Source organism: Canis lupus, chromosome 10, assembly GCF_048164855.1.
Source record: "Canis lupus baileyi chromosome 10, mCanLup2.hap1, whole genome shotgun sequence".
NCBI classification, from domain to species: domain Eukaryota; kingdom Metazoa; phylum Chordata; class Mammalia; order Carnivora; family Canidae; genus Canis; species Canis lupus.
In genome coordinates this window covers 64,147,002-64,169,209 of record NC_132847.1, presented here as the reverse complement: position 1 = coordinate 64,169,209, position 22,208 = coordinate 64,147,002, and the positions used below count along the sequence as shown (strand labels likewise).

At 40.9% G+C, this 22,208-nt stretch overlaps 1 long non-coding RNA gene across 2 annotated transcripts in view; it reads right to left on the bottom strand.

Annotated features, from left to right (window-relative positions):
• The window catches only part of LOC140641815 (uncharacterized), a 143,059-nt gene that overhangs the window by 22,676 nt on the left and 98,175 nt on the right, over nt 1-22,208 (bottom strand). The window contains exons 3-4 of one of the 2 annotated variants that reach the window (XR_012038412.1): nt 20,692-20,871; nt 19,478-19,652 (exon numbers count right to left, since the gene is read on the bottom strand). The exons of the other annotated variant lie outside the window; for it this stretch is intronic. This is a non-coding gene — a long non-coding RNA (uncharacterized lncRNA). Of the gene's footprint in view, nt 1-19,477; nt 19,653-20,691; nt 20,872-22,208 lie in introns of those variants that run through there. 2 annotated transcript variants of the gene reach the window in all.

Sequence of the window (22,208 nt, the reverse complement as noted above, 5' to 3'; positions counted from 1 at the left end):
GGCATTGAAGGAAGGTTAGGATTTTGCCAGAGTGGTATGAGGAGGACTGTTTCCAAGAAAGAAAGCACATTGGCATGGTAAGTCTGGAGTGCACTGCTAACAGCTCAGGTGGTCCAGATTGGCTGATGCACAGCCTGTGAACAGGGGACAGAAGATGGAAGAAAGCCTACAGGTGAAAAGTTGGTGAGTTCTAAGGAGGGATTCATCTTCACCAGGCCTTTCTTCTGACTCTTACTTACTGCTCATTTCCATTTCCATTTCTAGCCTCACTGCCCCAGTTCCTAGTTTCAATTGCTTCCCAACTGTGGTGCAGGTGTAGCTTCCTTGGCTCATCCCTGTCACGCACTTCCTTGTTCTCTTATAATGCACCTTGCCCACCAAGGTCAGGAAATAACATTCTGATTAGGTATTAGGTAATTCTCCTGTCAGACACCTGCCTTTTCTGTTTTGCTTATTTTTAAACTCCTTTCCCTGAGAGTCAGTGATTTAAACCTGTGTATTCTCTCTGCATAAGCTTATTTTTCACTAGTTCCCCCACATTCCTCACTATGGCTAAAATGGACTCCCGATTACTGTATACACATACACACATAGTGAAACTCAGGCATGAGTGTGAAATTCACCTTCATTTCTTACTAGCTGAATAGGCTTGTATAAATAAGCTTCTGCAGGCACTACGCTGACTCAGTCAGAAGAGTGACTCTTGATCTCAGGGTTGTGAGCTTGAGCCCTATATTGGTGTAGAGATTACTTAAGAATAAAATCTTTTCTAAAGATTTGCTTATTTATTTGAGAGAAAGAGAGAGAGGAGGGGCAGAGGGAAAAGGAGAGAATCTCAAGCAGGCTCCCCACTGAGCATAGAACCCAGTGTGGGGTTCCAGTTCATGACCCTAAGACCATGACCTGAGCTGAATGAACACTACAATGATACAGCTGAAATCAAGAGTCAGTGGCTTAACCGACTGAGCCACCCAGGTACCCCTAAAAATAAAATCTTAAAAAATTAAGCTATTGAACTGAATCTTAGTTTTCAAATATTTTTTTTTAAATGGGTTTAATACAGCCTACTGGATGAGATTTTTGAGATTATTGAGGCCAGGTGACTTATATTCTTTGAAGCCATGTTGACCTCCCCAACAACTGAGCATTCCTCCTCTCAGCCAATGCCTTATTCAGAACTTCCATACATATCTTAACAGACTCTGTACCAGTTATTTGATAATAGCCACCCTTTCTTTTTTTTTTTTAAGATTTTATTTATTTATTTATTTATTTATTTATTTATTTATTTATGAGACACACACACACAGAGAGAGAGAGAGAGAGAGAGAGAGAGAGAGGCAGAAACACAGGCAAAGGGAGAAGCAGGCTCCATGCAGGGAGCCCGATGTGGGACTCGATCCTGGGTCTCCAGGATAATGCCCTGGGCTGAAGGCGGTGCTAAACCACTGAGCCACCCGGGCTGCCCAATAGCTACTCGTTCTGAACACTAATTTTCATATGTCAGGCACTGTGATAAACACTTGATATGTGTTTTTTTTTTTTTTGCATATAATCCTATCTATTATAGCCTCATGAGGTAGGGATGATCAGCATCCAATTTATAACTCTCTGAAGATAAACATCATGTCAAATTCTTTTTTGTATGTCTTCTGCCAAGCAAACATTCCCTTGGCAGATGACAGATCCTTGTGGTAGGCAGAATTCTGAGATGGTCCCCAAGATTCCTGTCCCCTGGCATCCGTGCCCTATATAAAAAACCTCCCTTGAATGTGGGCAGGAACTGTTCATACGATGGAGGTCATGTATGTGTGGATATGATAGATGTCACTCCCATGATGAGGTTACCTTATATGGTCAAGGTGAAGGGATTTCTCATGACTCCCTACCCTATAGGCAGGTTTGTGAGGCATCTGTCCACAGTTGATAGCTGAAATAATGGCAAGGCTGAGCTTGACAAGAGACAGAGCATAAAGAGAAAAGATGAATATAGGTAAAGCATTGCCCATTGCATCTACACTAGTGAAATAGAAGAAAAATTCTTGAACAAAAAGAAAGAGAGGAGCAGCCTGGCATAATGCATTAGCCCATAAATTAACAAAGTAGTACTTCAAAAGTTATAAATTTGGGCTCTCAACTCTATGGTCAACTAGTATTCAACAAAGCAGGAAAGACTATCCACTGGAAAAAGGACGATCTCAGGATGTCTGGGTGGCTCAGCTGTTGAGTGTCTGCCTTTGGCTCAAGGTGTGGTCTTGGAGTCCTGGAACGGAGTCCCACATCAGGCTCCCTGCATGGAGCCTGCTTCTCCTTCTGCCTATGTTTCTGCCTCTCTCTCTCTTTGTGTCTCTCACGAATAAATAGATAAAATCTTAGGAAAAAAAAAAAAAAAAAGGACAGTGCCGGGAAATGGTGCTGGGAAAATTGGACAGCCACACGCAGAAGAATGAAACTGGACCAGTCTCTTACACCATACACAAAGATAAACTCAAAATGGTTGAAAGATCTAAATGTAAGACAAGAATCCATCAAAATCCTCTCCTAGAGGAGAACACAGGCAACAACCTTTTTCAACTTGGCCAAAGCAACTTCTTGCTGGACACATCTATGAAGGCAAGGGAAACAAAAGCAAAAATGAACTATTGTGACTTAAGATAAGAAGCTTCTGCACAGGGATCCCTGGGTGGCTCAGTGGTTTAACGCCTGCCTTTGGCCCAGGGTGCGATTCTGGAGTCCCGGGATTGAGTCCCACGTCCGGCTCCCGGCATGGAGCCTGCTTCTCCTTCCTTCTGTGTCTCTGCCTCTCTCTCTCTCTATGTCTATCATAAATTAAAATAAATAAATAAATAAATAAAAATAAATCTTTTAAAAAAAAAAGAAGCTTCTGTACAGCAAAAGAAATAGTCAACACAACTAAAAGACAACCCACAGAATGGGAGAAGATATTTGCAAATGACATATCAGATAAAGGGCTGGTATCCAAGATCTATAAAGAACTTGTTAAACTCAACATCCAAGAAACACAAAACCCAATCATGAAATGGGCAGAAGACATGAATAGACATTTATCCAAAGAAGGCATACACATGGCCAACAAGCACATGAAAAAATGCTGCACATCACTGACCATCAGGGAAATACAAATCAAAACCACAATGAGATACCACCTCACAGCAGTGAGAATGGCAGAAATTAACAAGACAGGAAACCATAAATGTTGGAGAGGATGAGGAGAAAAGGGAACCCTCTTGCACTGTTGGTGGGAATGTGAACTGGTGCAGCCACTCTGGAAAACTGTGTGGAGGTTCCTCAAAGAGTTAAAAATAGATCTGCCCTATGGCCCAGCAATTGCACTGCTGGGGATTTACCCCAAAGATACAGATGCAGTGAAACGGCAAGACACTTGCACCCCAATATTCACAGCAGCAATATCCACAGTAGCTAAACTTTGGAAGGAGCCACGATGTCATTCGACAGATGGATAGATGAGAAGGATACAGTATATATACAATGGAATATTACTCATCCATCAGAAAGGATGAATACCCACCATTTGCTTTGATGTGAATGGACCTGGAGGTTATTGTGCTGAGTGAAGTAAGACAATCGGAGAAGGACAAACATCATATGGTTTCATCTATCTGAGGAATATAAAAAATAGTGAAAGGGATTATAAGGGAAAGGAGGAGAACTGAGTGGGAAAAAAATCAGAGAGGGAGACAAACCATGAGAGACTCTTAATTCTGGGAAACAAACAAAGGGTTGCGGAAGGGGAGGCGGGTGGGGCGATGGGGTAAGTGGGTGACAGGCAATGAGGAGGACACTTGATGGGATGAGCACTGGGTGTTGTACTATATTTTGGCAAATTGAATTTAAATTTTAAAAAAGTAAAAAAAAGAAAGAAAAAGCAGAACTCGTATAAACACAAGAGAACAAGATGTAATTCTATACAAACTATGTATCTATCCAGAAAGAATACAGGTAATAAAACTTTAAACTTTGGTTAATGCTAGTAAAATACAAACCTGCATAAATTGGAAATCAATCAATCAATCACTATATAACTATAAAAAACAACAAAAAGCCCCCATAAAAGTTATAAATTATCCATCACCCAGTGGTTCCTAAATTCCTGTTAATTTTTCATTTTTTTATTTTCCTTGATTATCATTCCTAGCAATTAAGATATTTTTGAACAATGTCCTATTTTGCAAAGTGTTTTATTTATGTGGTCTTATTACATGTCAATAAATTAAGTGTTATCATTATTTCCATTTTACAAATCTGTGAACTAAAGTGTGTGGATATGAAATAGTTTGCCCAAAACTTAGGCCATTTAATCCATGATTAAATCAGGATTCATACCCAAGTCTCTGACTCCTGATGCCATAACGCTTCTAAAATCCACAAAGACAAGCATGGAGGTATCAGTGTCTGGGCAAATATAATTCAACTATATTCTGAACTGCTGACTGTCTCAGAGGCTGAAAGAGGTGTGAAGAGGAACAGACAGAAGAGGAGAAGGAGGAAGTTCTGAAGAAGGAGTAAGAAGGGCAACGTAGTCCTTCAGGGCACAACAGTTGGGAATCTGTTCATAAGAAGCAGTTGAAATAAGAACTAATAGCCTCGCAGGAAAGAGAAAGATATATATGCAGATGAAAGAACACACTTCTCTGAGCTACAAAGGGACTTAAGAATTCCCTTTCTTAAAATGATCAAGTAGGGTTGTAGCCTAGAAAAAATATTGCACAGAGAAGCTGAGGTGAGGTGAGGAGATTAAATGACCCAAGGGTGGTAAAAGAGAAGTAGAGGAGAATATTCTAGATCTCCCCAGATTCTTCAACTGGCAACTCAATGAACTTTGCCCCAGGAATTTGGAGATGCCATTCTTGCCTCTGGTGGCTTCAGTGCTCCTAAAAGACATGGCACAGCTAACGTTTACTCATTTGCTAGTGTAGAAAATTGAGTAAAAGCTTTTCCATCTTCATATCAAGTATCAGTTATCAGCAAATTGCTTTTTCTGCTGTTGACAATTCTGTATTCAACCCAAGAGGCTTTTGCTTTTCTTACTAGGGGCACATAATAAGTAATAGTAATGATGATGATGATAATCATGATGGATATTGGATGCTTGCTAAGTACCTGGCATTATGCTGCATGGTTTACATATTTGATTTCATTTGGTCATAATTATAATCCTGAGAGATTTTAATTTTTATTTCTATTTTGCAAATGAGGAAACTGAGGCTTGGGAAAGTTCAGTGATGTACTGGAGGACTGTGGCTAGAGAGCCCACAGTAAAGTCTGGGGTAAAGACCTGATGCCACAGCCCTCTGACTCTTAGCCACTGGGCTAAAAAAGTACTTAGCTATGTGATCATTGAGCTATATGACCATGGACCTACATGACCCGTAGGGCAAGATAACCACGAGTTATTGGACTACAGAACTATATGACCACTGAACTAGTATGCGAAAATGCTGCTCCATACAGGTAGCTTTAGGTATAAAAATAGACACAGGGACACCTGGGTGGCTCAGTGGTTGAGCATCTGTCTTCCGCTCAGGGAGTGGTCCTGGAGTCCCTGGATGGAATCCCACATCCGGCTCTGCACAGGGAGCCTGCTTCTCCCTCTGCCTATGTCTCCATCTCTCTCTCTGTACCTCTCATGAATAAATAAATTAAATCTTAAAAAAAAGAAAATAAAAATAGACACATTCTTGGTTTAGCCAACTCATTTAGCATCTTTTTTTAAAAAATGAGACAGTAGTAACAATAGGTAAATAAACATTAATAGCGCTTTAAAAGGACATGTGATGTGGAGTCTGACATCTCATCTCTGTGCCTTACTAGCTGTAGAAACTTGATAAGTTCAATTCTGCTAATGGTTATTGAGCACATACTGTGTGCCAGCTGCTATGCTGGGTTCCTGCTTCCATAAAGCTTCGAGGGGAAGACCAGCTTCAAGTAAGTAGACATGAGTGAGTGGTAAAGATAGGGTACTCTGGAAATACCCAGCAAGGAGATCCATCCTGGTCACTTAATTGTTTGACCAATCTCAGTTTATTTGTCTAAGGAATGGAGAGGATAGTAGTGCTTGCTCCCCTCATTTCATAAAAATCAAAGTAATATATATGACTGTATCACATAAACTATAAAAATGTAAATGTTAATTATCCTATTGTCTGGAATTGTTATTATGACCTTGATAAGATTCCCTTGTGAGTTATTAATAGCCCTGTTACATATTGCTTGTCTGTAGGTATCATGTACCCAGCTCACAGAGTTCCCCCACCCTTAACTCACAGTGTTAAGAAATAAATTCTTAGAAGGTCTAAATTCAGTGCTACACATTAGCCAGAATGTGGACATCAGCCAGCTTATTGACTTTAGAACTAATGTGTTCATTAAAAACATAAGCAATAGAAATATATTAGCATTTAGTACCCTGAATTCACATAAATGCTGAATAATTGGTTGGGTGGGAAAGATGTATATGCATAACCCAGACATATAGTCAACTGGACGAAAGATAGCTGTGCTCTGTATTGATAAATTTGGTGGGAGATTTTACTCCCCCCACTTCTGTTTTCTTCCAGTTGTTCTAAGTGTTCGCCTCAAGAAAAAGAAATAGTTCCATTTACCCAAACACACATGCATTTCCCATAAACTCTGCAGTCATGATCTTGAAGTGAAATCTCAAAACTGAATTTCTAAGAGGATCAGTTGGATACTGATGCTTGATGTAGAGAAGGAAAAGCTTTTACTCAATTATCTACAATAACAGCAGGGGAAATGCTGGAAATTACTGACACAGTAAATGGATTTTTTGCATAAATGCTCTCTGTTTTCAAGTTTACCTTCGTGTGAAAGACCTTTATTATGAAGCAGTCCCTCTATCTCATCTCTTGTTTTTCAAGGAATAGGAGATGGATTTATTTATTTTTGTCAGGGGCCATGGACAAATCACAGTGGTGGATTGCTTGGTCTTAGACATCTGACAGCTCCCAAGATTTGATTTTCTACAGTTAGGTGGCCAGCATTTGGTGGATCAGACAAAGGATGATGTGACCTTAAATGGAGTGATTATCTCTTCTTATCTTTTTCCTTCTTAAAAAACAGCTTTATTAAGATACAATTTACATGGCACAAAGTTCAGCCATTGAAAGTGTACAATTTAATGGCTTTTAGTGTATTTACAGAGGTGTGCAGCCATTGGCATACTCTAAACTTAGGACATTTCATCCCCTCGAAAAGAAATCCCATACTGAGTAGCAGTTACTGTCATTTCCATCAGTTCTGCTGCCCCTCTCAACCACGAAACTAGTTCCTGTCTCCCAGGGCTTGTCTGTAGTGGACAATACATCTCAATCTTATATGTAGTCTTTCTTGATTTGTTTCTTTTACTTAGCATCGTGTTTTTGAGGTTCCTTTGTGTTGTAACATGTGTCAGCACTCTATTTCTTTCCATTGCTGAATCATACTTGATTATACGGATATGCCACATTTTGTTTACCCAATGTCGTGCCACTTGACTCTGTTGGTAATTCCTTGGAAATCCTTTTTCCCTTCATTTCTGTAACACCACTTTTGATTTTCCTCTTATTTCTTGGCTTCGTGGGATCCTCTCCTGCAATTACTTTGCAGCTGTTGATGCCCCTCAGCTAGTACCGCTCTCTAGACTCAGCACTAGGGAGCCCTGCCCTGACCAACATCCTTTAGAAGGTTCCTCTCAGTCAATTTATTGAAGAGCACAAGGGCGCTCCCACCATTTGGGATCCAGTGCTCAGTAGGGGCACACTGTGTCTCATAACAGTTACTCTCATGACTAACCTTGTTCAGGACCCAGGAAAATCCTTCTCTGCTTCTTTTGCACATGGATCCTAAGCAAAAGTCAAAGCCCCATAAAGATGCCTGTGTTCTGCTGCCGTGGAAGGCAAAGGTGGATACTGCTTTGGAGTATATGGAGGATTTGAGTGGCAAAAGTGCTTAGAAGAGAAAAGACAAATTAATTAATGTGTCAAATCTTTTCTCGGAGATAACATGAATGCAATACATTCTTATATAATGAAGTATCATTTGTCCAAAGTACCAAATGTCCATTTTTTTTTTGCTTCTCTTCACTGTCTGATTCAGAATTCTAGAAATATTCATGAATTAATGTGGAATTTACAGTAGTGTCACAATGAGGCAGGGAAACATTTTGTAATATTCAACAACTTGTGTTCCTCTTAAATTTGTATATATGCAGGCTTAGATGTAATGAGCATGAAGTATATTGAATTTTTATATTGCTCTATAGATCTAGATACTACTCTAAGAGATAATGAACTTAAAATATTTTGTAATATTTTCTATATATTCTGTATATTACAATGCTTGGACATGATACGTAAAATGAATTGTTCATTTCTGAATTGAAGTGTTGGCTTAACATTTTTTTTTTTGATGTTTTCAATCACTACTGCCTCAGTTTTATATTTTGGTACTCCTGTGAGAAGAATATGAATTATATGAGAATCTTGATTATAACGACATAATTAGTGATTTTGTTGAAATGAAGAAAATACATTTCTTGGGATAAATGTATAATAACTCACAAAATGTGTATGACTTTTTTTTAATTCCTCAATTGCACATTGCTGGCCCACCAGAAGAACATGCAGCCATCTCAAAATAATAATTGAATTCACTCATTCTATTTTTTACCAAATTCCAGTCATTTAAAGCCATTATTTTACATATTTAAAATTGCATTGTTATGAAGATATAATATGAAAAGTAGGAGGATTAGACATTTTAATAACCTGTTAGTTTGATGTTTCACTTTCAAATATTTAAGCATATGTATGGGCACTGGTACTCTTGCCCAAGGCCCCACAAATATAGACTGTCTTCAGGGATCTCCACTAGACCTTCTCTCTGTTCATTTTATATCCTTTTTTTTGGGTGATATTTATTCCCATGTCTTCATATCACCTATTTGCTATGGAGCCCAAATTAATTTTTCCCATCTAGATTTTTCTCTTGAGCCTCAGATTTATATATCTTAATGTCCAATTTGGATACTCCATCCTGGACACAGTATGTCCTGCTAACTAAATGCAGTCTAATTCCACTCCTTCTCGTACTGATACCACCTGAACCCTGGACCTCGTTCCCACCTTCTGGTCTTTCTTCCTCAGCTCCTCATCTAATAGCATGTTGGCCATTATCGTCTGCTGATCCACCCATTTGACATCTGTCATCTATCCTCTCCTCTCCATTCTACAACCTTTGTTAAGTCATTCTGCATTTCATGTTTATTTTTCTACTCATCTTTCTGACTCTAGGCTTGGCCTCTCCAGCAAAAGTCTGGTCAGTTTACTATCCTGGTTAAAATTTTCCAATGTCACATCAGGACCCTTAGGAGAAGGTCCAAACTCTTCAATATGGCATAGATGGCATTTGCTGACCTCGCCTCCTGCCCCTCTGACCACATCTTGAAGCAGTTTCCGCTTACTCATTGTGCTCCAGTCACACTGGCCTTTGATTTTCTGAATTCCACCATTCTCTCTTCTGCCTCAGTTCCTTTGTATTTGCAATTCCCTTTGCCTAGAATGTTCTGTCTTTCTCTATTCTTCCCCTTTACCTAGTGTTTGGGTGAATATATAATAAAGTTTTGTCTCTTCCATAGACAGTCCTTGTGGGCAAGTTCCAGGATTTTTCCCATCATGTTTTCCCTAATGTTTGCCTACACAAAGTAGATGCTTAGTTTGTTTGTTAAATGAAAAAAAAAAAAAAGGTGCATTTGTTTTTCTGTTCCCACCCAGTGCTTAGCAGAAAAAGTGGAAAAAGGAGCACCTGGCTGGCTTAGTTGGGGGAGCATATGACTCTTGGTCTTAGGGTCATGAGTTTGAGTCCCACAGGAGGTATAGAGATTGCTTAATAAATAAGTAAACTTAAAAAACAGAATGAGTGGAAGAGATTTTTCCCTAAATGCTGAGAAAATGAAATAAATGAATTGATGCAAGGTAGTTGTTTGAAGTGTGGCTTTCAGAGCTTGCCATCACTTGGAGGTCAAGTAACTTATCCCCTTTAATTCATGAAGAGCCTAATCAAGTGCTGGCTATGTTCAGGAACTTAATAAATGAAATAGATGGACACGGACAAGATCACCTAGTTTGCCTCTGTCTGCACATAGTCTAGATTCCCTTTCCTGCAAAACATTATCAGGGGGCTGGTTTAGCAAGTGAGTGTTCTTTATAAGCTTAAGGGAGGAGGGAAAGAGTGGTTTATGATTTGGGCCTGAAATTAAGAAGCTGTATATAGTCAGTAGATTTAACCCACTAAATCAGTGGGTCACACAGCTGGAGATGAAGGCCAGTGACACTGTCCTCAGCAGGGATATAAGACCAGGAATATGAGGGAGAAGTGGCCAAAATAGGTATCAGGTCTCACTTGTTTGTTATGATGCAGCATGTGCAAGAGCGATACTTAAAAAAAAAATCCTCCAAGGTTTCAGCCAACTCAATAAACCAAATGTATTCAGATTATTTTGGCCTCAAGTAACATAAGAAAATGAATTCTAAGTGGCTTACACAATAAAGAAATGTATTACTTCATATTACAAGCAATCTGGAGATAAGGGGGTTCCAGTGTTGGTTATTCAGCAGCACAATGCTAGTATCAAGAATTCAGGGTCTTTTTATCTTTCACCTCTGCCATACTTGTCCTCGTCCTCAGGCTGAATTCTCTCTTGGTTGCAAGATGGCTGCTGCGGTTGTAGATATCGCAACTAGGCATGACAATGACTAGAGGAAAAAGAGAACAGCTTTTCCTATGTGTCTTTTTTTTTTTTTTTTAATAAAGGAAAAGTTTCCTAAAATCCTCCAGCAGATTTTCTCTCACACCTCATTGGCTTGAATTACATCCATGCCACCATCTAAACCAATTACTGTCAAGGGGAATGGGTTCATGACCCATCCCTGGGGCTGGAGCTAAGGGCACGCATAGGTAACCAACAGTATCTGCTTTCCCGAGGCTGCCTTTACCTTGAACTTCTGACTTAAAAGCTTTGCCAAAGAAAATATAACCTTGTTCCTCCAAGCCCCCACTACACAGGAGGAGAAAGACTGAATTTTAAAAGAATTAATGAATTTTTGTGTGTAGACTCCATTATACATTGGAAGCATAGTCAATGGGCCCGTCTCTGTGGGTTGGGTGTAAGTTATGCAGCCTGGAGAGCAGTCCAGGGATGCTGGAGATTAATTGCACAATGCACGAGAGCGGTTAAGTTTAATCACTGCATTTTCTCCCCCTCTTACAAAGAGCAGCCTGGGTGGGGTTTGCCAATCGTATCAATCTGTTCCAGCCTCTAGGCCAGTAGTATTCGCAGTTATGTGGCCCTAGAGTCACATTTTCTGTCACCATTAACCAAAGGAGCCACATGAGCCTAGTATAACAGAATATTCTAATACAGAAATGAAAGGTCTTGCAGCCTTGCAGGTTGCGGAAGAAGGACCAACACTCAGCCTATTAGCTTTTGCCTGAGAGTGTGATTTTCTCAGACAAAGCTTCAAGCTGGCTTTGTATCCAGAGGGAAAGAAACTGGTCAAACCAGTTTATGTTTAATCCTTTGTTTTTCCTCCACCATTTTTTAACTTTCAAAACAATTTTGGACCACCATGCAGACAAAGTCATGTCAAAAAAAAAAAAAAAAAAGGAAATCCAATCAAGCTAAATGTTTCAGAGATGCTTAATTCGATTCCAATTATACCTCTTGAGCACCTACGGTGAGTAAAGCACAGCACTGGGTACCATGGGGAGCATGCAAAATAGCAAACATGTCACTGCATGGACAGGTGTTCTCCAAGAATGCATTTCTGGTCAAGAACTTGGGTACACTTGGAGATGTAAGATAAATAAGAAATTTTTCTGTTTTCACAGTGTGCATGTGTTTGGAGTTAGAGGAGACAGTAATAGATAATTAAAAGGGTCCACTGCTAGAGACCAAATGTTCGCGTCCCTGCAAATTCATGTGTTCATACCTAATTTGAAGCATGCTGCTATTTTGGAGATGGGGCCTTTGGGGGTGATTAGGTCATGAGGGTGGAGCCCTCACAAATGGGATTAGTGCCCTTATAAGAGACCCTAGGAGAGCTTGCCTTCCCCTTCTGCAACCCTGTGAGGACACCGTGAGGAGACAGCTGTCAATGAATGAGGAAGAGAGCTCCCACCAGACATGGAAGTTGCCAGAATCTTTTGTCCTTGGAATTCTCAGCCTCTGGAATAGTAAACAACAATTCTGTTGTTTCTGAGATGCCCAGTTCATGGTCTTTTGTTATAGTAGTCCGAATGGACACAGATATCCATTAAATTTCATTGTGATGTATCAACTAAGTATTGGTTGCTGTAGCTTCAAAGGGATGGCCACACCAAGGATGAAAAGAAAGTGAGGAAAGTCATTTCCCAGGAAATGATATTTAATGGAGTATCAAAGGGTAAATGCCAGATGATCCTGGAGCTCCAATTTTCAAAAGCCGAGATACATATTTATACCAAAAGCTAAGTTAAGACAAAATGTGCAAAGTTCTCTAAGGGGGCATCATGGAATGCTTCAAGGAGGAAGGACTTTTTGTTCTGGGCTTTGGCAATTGAGTAGGGTATTGAATAGAAATGGGCAGAGGGTGTTCTGTGCAGAGCGTACACTGTTAATGTGATAGGAATAAGACAAACTATATTAAAAACCTCCCCTCCCCCCCGCAGCCCCTCCCTTTTACCCTGTCTTCTAGTGGAGAACTTTTTGCTGTTGGGTCAGCTCTGGGGTTCTTACAGGAAAATTCAAAGAAGCTTGGGAGGCTGAAATGACATAGATATGAAGAGCTTAATCAGAGATGGGGACAAAAGAACCTGAATGTGGGCCTGAAGGAAGCCTTGGAGTAGAAGCTTAAAGCTGGGGGGGGGAGACTCCAGGTCAGCCTTGACACAGGTGAAAAAATGAGGGAAAGGAATGGGAAAAAGACAGGTCTTAGGGCATTTTTCTGTGTTCCAAGCACGCTCTCCCTTTTGGTGTTTTCACAGAAAGACTTGTAAAGATTTAATTAATTTTACATTTTTGGGTTTGGGTTGATACTCAAGATGGCGCTATATGGCACTGGGCTTTGTGTGAGTGAGCTAAACTAAGCTGTGAAGGTGGAAGAGCACAAGCAGAATTGGGGAAGCAAGAAGTCAGACTGGATGCTGAGAGATCGGTTGTTTGAGGAGAGTGCTGGGACAGAGGTCAGGTCTACTGCACCAGTGGAGGGCTCAGAAGTCTAGGTTGGGAAGGTGCTATGTGCTCATGGGCAGGGCAGAGCTTCTGAGATTTCAGAATATGGAGGTTCAGTACCAGAGACCTGGTTTAGGGCAATTACATTGGCAGTAGAGTCAGTGGAAAAGGGAAAAAGGAGTAAGAGATATTACGGAAGATATAATAGTGCCAAAATAATAGATTTGGTAGATTTTTTTTTTTTTAAATGAAACTGGTTTGTTTATTTGAATCGACTAAGTGTTTGAGTTCATCGAGATGCAGCCTTACCCAGGGCTACAAGATGAAAATGCACTCGCTAACCTCATTACTATTTTTTATTTCTATGATTTAGGAGGGACAGAGGACTTACAAAGTGCTCAGGGTGGATCTGGAGTGCAATGCAATAGAGCAAGTTTTTATTGAGCCCTCACCAGGTGGCTGGCACAAGGGCCTTGAGCACCAGGCTTACCATATAATTAGAGTTACCAGATCAACACACAAGCCTGCCCCCCAATGCAGAGGGAGACGGAGGGCTGTAACTTAATGAGAGGCAGATGTCAACGGGGAGCAGATGTTTGCAGCTCTTCAGTTCTATCAAATTAATCATCTCCTGACTTCAAGGTGCTTCTTGGAGTCCAGGAAATTTCCCTGTAATAAATTGCTCCTGGGATTGATTTTTAAAGTGAGAATGTATATGCCACTGTCTTGAATGCTTTAGAACAGTTCTACCTAGAAGCAGAAGAGGTTTTTTAGTATAGATGGAGGGGGAAAAAAAATCTAAATTCTCGGCCCTATTTCTAAAACACAGAGAGGCTGACTTTTTATTAATAAAATGAGCTGCTAGCACCACTCAATCAGTTTGCCGACCTTTTCATTTATTTAGCAAATAATTTTTATAGACACACTGTGTATTGAAGCTACAATAGTGTGTAGGAACACAGATGCTGACTTCATGGAACTTTCAACATAGTAAATAATGATGCAAACACATCCAAAATTACCAAAGTGGTAAGTGCTGTGAGAGAGAGTCATGTAGCTCTTAAAAAGAGTTCATGCAGGGATTTAGCTTAGATCTGAGAAATCGGAAAAGTCATTTCTGAGGAAAGGACAAGGGCAGAGCTATTCCTTCTCTCCCTTTCCTTCCCTTTCCCTTGTCCTCCTTCTGCCTCTCCCTTCCCCCATCCCCTTTGTCCTTCTTTCCCTTCCCTTCCTCCTGTCTGCTTTCTTCCATCTATCCTTCTCTTTCTTTTCCTCTCTCCTTCCCTATTTCCCTGCCACCATCCCTCCATCCTCCTCTTTTCTTTCCTTCCTTCCCTGTCCCCCCCTTGTCTCCCTCTCTGTCACCTTTCTTCCATCCTTCTCTTTGCTGCTCTGTCTCTCTGTCCACCTTCCCTATCTCTTTAGTTTTCTTTCTATTCCTTTCCCAAATAGTTGTGGAAAGCTTGCTGGGGACTCAAGTCCTGTGTGGGGTATGGAAGGGATCAAGGTGTTGGTGAACCAGACAGAGATGAGCAGGAAACTGTTCCTGTTCAAAGTGCCCAGAGACAATGCACAATTAGTTGAAATGCAGAATGGCAGGTGTTATGCTGGAGGTAGGAACAAGTGCTTCTGGGTGTCCACAAGAAGGGCATCGGACTCAGGCTGGAGTTTTCTGGGGCTGGGGTGGGTGTCAGGTGAGAAAATGGTTTTTAAGTGGTTGAGGTTTGAGTAAGTCTTTGAGAATGGTAGGAGGCAGAATGGAGGATCTTGAAGGCAGAGAAAAGCTCCCACATTTAAAAACAAGAAAACAGGCATGACAGGACTGTTACATCCTGGGGAAGACAAGAAATTCAGTGTGACTAAGGCAAGAGATGTGAGTTGGGAAGATCCAGGAGATGATAGAGTTGGAGAGGCGGATAGGAGCTAGATTGTGGGGAACCACACAGTATTTTGTCCTGTGTACAATCAAGAGGAGCCATTGGGGGTGCCAAGAGGACAATCACACAATCCAGTCTATCATTTAGGAAGATCTTTTCAGGCAGTGGTGCGGTCCTGCCCACTGTCATCAGATAAGAAACCATGCATCCTCACATTTGGCTTTTTCATTACCATAATTATGATAAGGTAAGCCATTTCTTTTTTTTTTTTAAGATGGGTGTTGCTTTTCAAGGTACATATTAAAAATAAAATAAAATAAGCCTGTAAAGCATGAAAGTTCAGAAAATATCTGTAATTCTAAACAGGGTTTCTCACTCTCAGTCCTATTGACATTGGGCTGAATAATTCTTTGCTGTGTCCTGCATTATAGGATGTTTAGCAGCATCGCTGGCCTTTACCCGTTAGATGCCAGAGAAAATCCCTCGTCAGTTGTGACAATCACACATGTCTCCAGACATTGCCAAATGTCCCCTGGAGGGCAAGACTGCCCCTGTTGAGAATCATTTTTCTAAACTGTATGGATGGAAGTGTTGTAGATAAGAAGAAATTCAGATAGCCAATGCTCGGCAAATTCTTCCCATGTTTAGAGTCACATCAGGAGGGACCAGTGGCATCTGATGTTAAATGAATTCCGGCGTTGCCTCCAGAAGCACCACATCTCCCCACTCTCAGGCCTCTGCTAATTATTAGACCACCTCTTACTTTCTTTCATCTCCAAATGCCTCTAATGTGTTATCATGGCACGGATCCTACTTTCTCTCCAATTACATGATCAGATGGACCTTTTTCAATTTGGCTTTCAAAGCTGGTTACTCCTAGGAGACAGCTTTGCTAAAAGCATTTAATGATCCTCGAGGTAGCCAAGCCTTAGAGGTGCCTCTCTGCAGGGTGGAGCGGGTTGGGGACACTGTCTGGGGTTCTGTCCACCTTCCAGCACTGCCGCATCTTCCAATCCTCTGTCCTCCAGAGTGGGGCTCGCTGGTTTTATTTAGGTTTTGCATTTCAGATGGCTGTTTGATATGATGCCAGCAGCGACATTTCAGACATTCCCAGGCAATACACGGGGCTGCTTTTCCCCGACTAGGTTTTGTATGCTGCAGTACAGCTTCACACATTACAATTATGATGCTTTGGAGTTGCCACTAGGCTGATGACTACATTTTAAGGACAAGGACTCTGTCCTATTTCTCTCTGTTTTCCCAGTGCTTATATCTTCTCTCACACCTTAAGGATGCTAAGAGGCGCCCTGCTGGGTGTTTAAAGTGGATGTCTTCCAGAACACACATGAGCCTTGGACTTGACACATTTGGCAGCAACATGGGGTGCTCGGCATTTGGAGTCTACATTATGGATGTGAACCCATATTTTGCCTGGAAACTTCAGCTGGGAGATTGCATGCTATTTTTAACAGTGTCCCTTTTTCCCCCCCAACATGGTTCTTTAACAAGGTCGTGTCATTATCAGTTATTTAATATTTCTAAAATTAGAAACAGTTTCACCACTGTGGCAGCTTGAGCTTTAGGCCAGACACCGTGAGCCTTCTCACACTGGGGCTATTGATATAGTCTTGTGGTGAGTCTTCTTGTTCCTTCTTTTTCTAGCTTACAGTTGGCTCGAAATTCAGCCAGGCTAAACCTTTTTGCTCTCTTTTGGTCAGGATTTCTCAAGATTTTATTTAGGGAATTGCAATAGCCACCTTTAAGCCAAAGGGGTGGGATGTAGCTGCCTGGTTGGTAGTCAACATTCTGTACTCAGTGGTCTTATCCAACTAGCTCAAGATAGCACTCTGGCCAGCCTAGAGAAAACACAAAGGAGAGAAAGGGGTATAATAAGGATTCCTTCCTAAGCAGCCCTCCCTGCTGCTTCCTAATAAAGCAACCATGAGAGCTGTGGATAATTAAGAGGAATTGAAGTGGCAAGCAAGGAGAAGAAATAGAAAGAAAGATGCAGACTATTATTCGGCCGAAGCCTACTCTTCACCTGCAGTGTGCCAGCCAATCAGAAAGCATTACCTATGATGTGGTCCTGCCTTCACCCAACTCCTAGTCCACGGGCAAGGCAGTGGGGACTGGGAGCAAAAACCAGGGTCTGATGTAAGCCTATCTGAGAGGTTGCTCCTTGGCACTTCCTAGAATTTTGACTCTCTCCTGTAATCTCTACTTTGCCTGGGTGCTACCAATATCCCCATTTTATAGAGGAGAAAATTGAGTCTCAGACAGATTAAGTAGCTCATCCATAGTTACTTGTTCATGGTTACTTCACCGATAAGGGACAGAGCCAGGGCTGGAATCGGGATCTTCTGACTCCAAGTCCAGGGAAAGTTCTACACTCCTCCCTGTGTCCAACCTGCCTCCTTCCCCCAATACATCCTCAGTGTTGTTTCATTATCGATCTCATGGTAGTGTCTTTTGGTCTTTGTGCTATGTTGAAAGACAATATTTATTCCTCTTTCCACAGGGCTCCATTCCGGCAGAAGCGCTGCTCATTAGGTGTTCAAGAAATCCATAGCCCACCTTTGAGGGCAGCTTTAAAGCAGGGGTTCCAGGAGGGTTATTGATCAGTCTGTTTCCATGTCCCACTGTGGAGCACCATTCTCAAACACCAATGAAGGGCTTTGTGCCCATAAATCAGTTCCCTGGAAGAGTAATTAATAGGGCAATCTGCGGAGGGTGAATTCTTTTTTTCCCAAAGAATCTGAATAAATGGGTCATGGAGATGAACAGATCTGAAAAATGAGGAGGGTGGTGCTCAGGCGGAAATATGTCATCAATTTTTTTTTCTTCTGAGGAGAAATGAGGAGAGTTTCACTAGTCCAAAAATGGATTCAGCACAGTAGGATATAAATGCAAAAAGAAGTGTATTACACCTACGACGTGGATAAATTATTTACCCTATGTTACAGGGAAGAAAACAATAAGTGAAAGTTTTAGTATTATGCCTAGAACATAGTACACACTCAGTAAATATTGGTTGTTTATGGAATTAATAAATAAATGACTCACTGCCAAGAAATCCACTCAACATGGATCCACTTAGTCGGTCAATTGGGCATTTTGACTACATCCTGCCAAAAAAACCAGCCTTACTGACTTTTTCCCCCAATGGAACTGGCCCAGTGCTGACTACATATTTGAGACAATTAGAGATTATGTGGGATTTTAGATTTGGTGCATGTACCAATTTATGCACATGACCTCTAATTACTGTGTGGGACAGTGAGAAAAATCCAAGGGATTCAGACTCAGAAGATTCAGGTTAAAGTCCTAGTTCTGCCTCTTACGAGCTTTGAGATCTTAAGCCAATCATTTAACCTCTCTGAGCCTCAGTTTCTTCCTCTGTGGATGGACATGGCATCAACAGAGAACTCAGATGTTGATCGATGAGTAAGTGCTGGCAATGACTGTGGAAGTGCACTCTCTACCATCCACTGAGATACAAGTGTGACATGAGTCATATAATTAGTTACCAGTGTTCTTACCAGCATCGAATGAGTAGAATGAGTGGCCAGTTCTCTGATTATGATGTTAATAATAATCATCGTGAATATTAATTAATTTGAAGTGGCTCAAGTCTTTGCTCAAATGTGTCACCCTTTGAAGCTGTAGGAACACCTCCCTGAAAGTTGTTAGAAAGCCATGAAAAGTGGGGGTTCCACTTGTCCTCTGGGTCCCTGTTGGTTATTCTGGAATCATCACTGGCTGACAGCATTTGAGTGAAGAGCTGTGTTTTCCCCCACAATGTGTTGTGATCAGAGGATATGGGACAAATGACTTCACTGAAGCCAAATAAGGGCTGTGTGCTTGAGCTGCAGTTTGCCAGTGCAGATTCTTTTCTATAGCTGGCTCCAAAGAGGAGATGAAATGGATGCTTCTGACCCTAACAGAACCCTATATGCTGAAAGGTAGTCAGAAAGTGAGGAGGACTTCTCGTCCTCCATAGGTTTGTCCTAACACCTCTCTCTCCCAGCAGACATTTGGGTTATGGACTCTGCCCCAAAGACTATCACAGGGCAAGGTGAGAGAGCGGAGGCAGTCCGCTCCCCTGTCCATGTCTCATCTTTAGAAAATTGGACATTGGAATGGAATAAGAACATAAGCAAACATATTTTAAGAGGGGGCTCCATATATCTGTTTAAAAAGCTAATCTCCTTTGCACCTCGAATTTTCTTTTCCCAAGAAGCTTTGTTTTGCCACCACCTCAGTAATTTGTATCTCTGCTAGCTCTGCTTGACTTGATCAAACTAACCTGTGTAACGTGTGAGCTATTAAGAGAACACACCTTTTCCTTGGGGAGTCATTTATTCCCATGATCATTGATAATAGAAAGTTCTTTTTCTGGGCTTGATGCTAATGACTTCTCAATCCAGACTGGATTCATTTTCTCCAATTGTTGGTTATTCTCAAGCTATTACTTGCAGTCTTGTGGAAGCAAGGATGGAATATGCTTCATTGACCCATTCTGTGCTCTGTTTTGATTATTGTCAGCAATGTGGATAAGGCAACAGAAGTAAATGGATGTTGAATAATCAGTTTTATTGGAGATTAGACAAAGAAGACATGAAATGCTCTTGTTTTCCTTCTTGTTTGTACTTTAAAGTGACTTTATAAACTACGAGAAGGTATCATTAGACTTTACTACTTCACAGTTCAAGTCTAAGTTTGAAAAGGGAGATTTCTCACAGGCAGAGTTTGAAACATTTTCTTACTCTTTAAATGTTTAAAACTGAGTTTGACATCATTCCTCATATACTGGCTGTCTCTCGGTGGAGCCATTGTTATTCCATTTTAAAATTTCAGAGTCTTCTATATCTCCTTACTTAGCCCACATATATGGAGTCTTGCTTTTCCATATTTGTTCTTATAGTTTTAATTTTTTTGTCTTCTAATCTCTACTTACCTAGGTGAGGTCACTATTAGCTTGCACTGAGTCGACTGAGAGCCTTGTGACTGAGCATCATGGCCCCAAGCTCTCTTGACTTCAATGAGTCCCGCCCTGCACCCATTTTTGAGGACAGTGTTCTGAAAGCAACACTCTGCTTGTATCACTCCCTGCTCCAAATCATCACTGACTCCCCATTTCTAGTAAATGAAAGCCAGACTTGCCAGTGTGAGATGTAAAGTCATTCATAACCTGCCCCAATCTACTCATATCTTTCCAAGACTCTTCCCTTCCCTTCCCCTAATGTCCAAGCACATTGACTCAGTCATGCCCTATAATAGCTTTGTACTTTTTGCCTCCAAGTCTATGCTCATATGACTGTCTTCCTGGGATTCTGTTCCTTTTTATCCTATTGTGTACTTTTTAAATACTTCTTCTTTAGGGACACCTGGGTGGCTCAGTGGTTGAGCATCTGCCTTTGGCTCTGGTCATGATGCCGGGATCCTGGGATCAAGTCCCACATTAGGCTCCCCACTGGGAGCCTGCTTCTCCCTCTGCCTGTGTCTCTGCCTCTCTCTGTGTGTCTCTCATGAATAAATAAAGAAAATATTAAAATAAATACATACCTCTTCTTTAATTCTTTTAATAATCAATGCAGATTGATTAAATTACAGTCCTATGCATCTCTATTTTATCTCCTCGTAAGACAATTAGATGGTAAAGGACAAAGCTATGCTTCATATATCCTTTCTACGATGCTTTCGCCTAATGTCTTGTACAGAATTCACTGTCGATAAGCATATTTACTGAAAGAATGAATGTAGAAATAGAGATAGAATCAACATATTGTTTAGACTTTGGGTTACATCATATACTAAATGGAAACTCATGGAAAATGAACTGGTAGTTTCAGAGCACAATAGAATTGAGAATTTGAAATATTTTTAGTCTCACCAAGGCCAGAGCTACCGACTGTTCTCTTGTTTAATCCTCTCCTCATTTTCATTTCATTGGACTCCTACCCCTTTATTGTCTCATAAATATAGCATGATATACAGAAAAAAATGGTTTAAAGCAGTTAGCATTTAAAGATATGTGGCAATCAAACTCCTTTTCCAAAACTCTGCCATACTGTCTCCACCATTCAGACACAGCGTGTAAATAAAGACAGCTCTTTGTGATCAGATCATTGGCAGAACCACACAGTGGGCAACTCCAGCTAAGACCATCATTGGAAATGGCAGCCTCCTGGAGACCTCATCCTTTTAGCTGCCTTTAAATTGACATTCTCATCTTCTAGAAAAATGTCCTCCTCCTGATGTTGTAGAAGAGTGCAGGATGCCATGGTGCAGTACCTATAGCTGCTGGGACATATGGACATCTGTACATATAGGTATTGTGTGTGAGAGCATGTCTATTTGCATTTATGGGTTAGCTTTACCCAAAAGTTTCTGAGATCTTTTGAGACAGAATGAAAGTGCAAGTCTCAATTTAATCCTTCTTAAAAGAAGGGCCTGAGTCCAAGGACTCAGAGGTTTGGTTTGGACAAACACCCAGAAATTGGGATGACTATCTGAAGCTCTTGCATCTGCAAATTTGTACTGGATCAATTGAGGACAGGCGTTGTCAACATTTTCAGCGCTCCTCACTGCCATTCAGACTAGAAAGGAGTATCTCCTTTACTATAATACACGAAGATTTGGGAAACTGGAATAACAAACAGGAAATGTAGAGAGAAGAAAAAAGGAAAGTTGGTTTGATTTCTTTAAGAATTGCCATTCTTTCATTGCCTCCAAAGTGGTGATTATACTGCTTATAGCTGGGTCAGGCTATGACACAAATGTGATGAGTTAATAATGGGCAACTTTACAATAGATCCATAGATCCACAGAACTTGAGAGCTAAAGGGGACCTTGGGGACTTTCTGCTCAAACCATCTTTTTTATACAGATTATAAAACTGAGGCTTGGAGAGGAGACATGGCTTGCCAAGGACTCAGAGAACAGAATTGGGATTTATTCCAGAGTCTTGACATTTAGTCAACATAGTTATTCTAAATCATCACCCAGTCAGTTCTGTTGTAGCACATCCTGATAGATTCAATGGGCTGGGATCAGACCGAGGCTGAGTTTTACTGTAATTC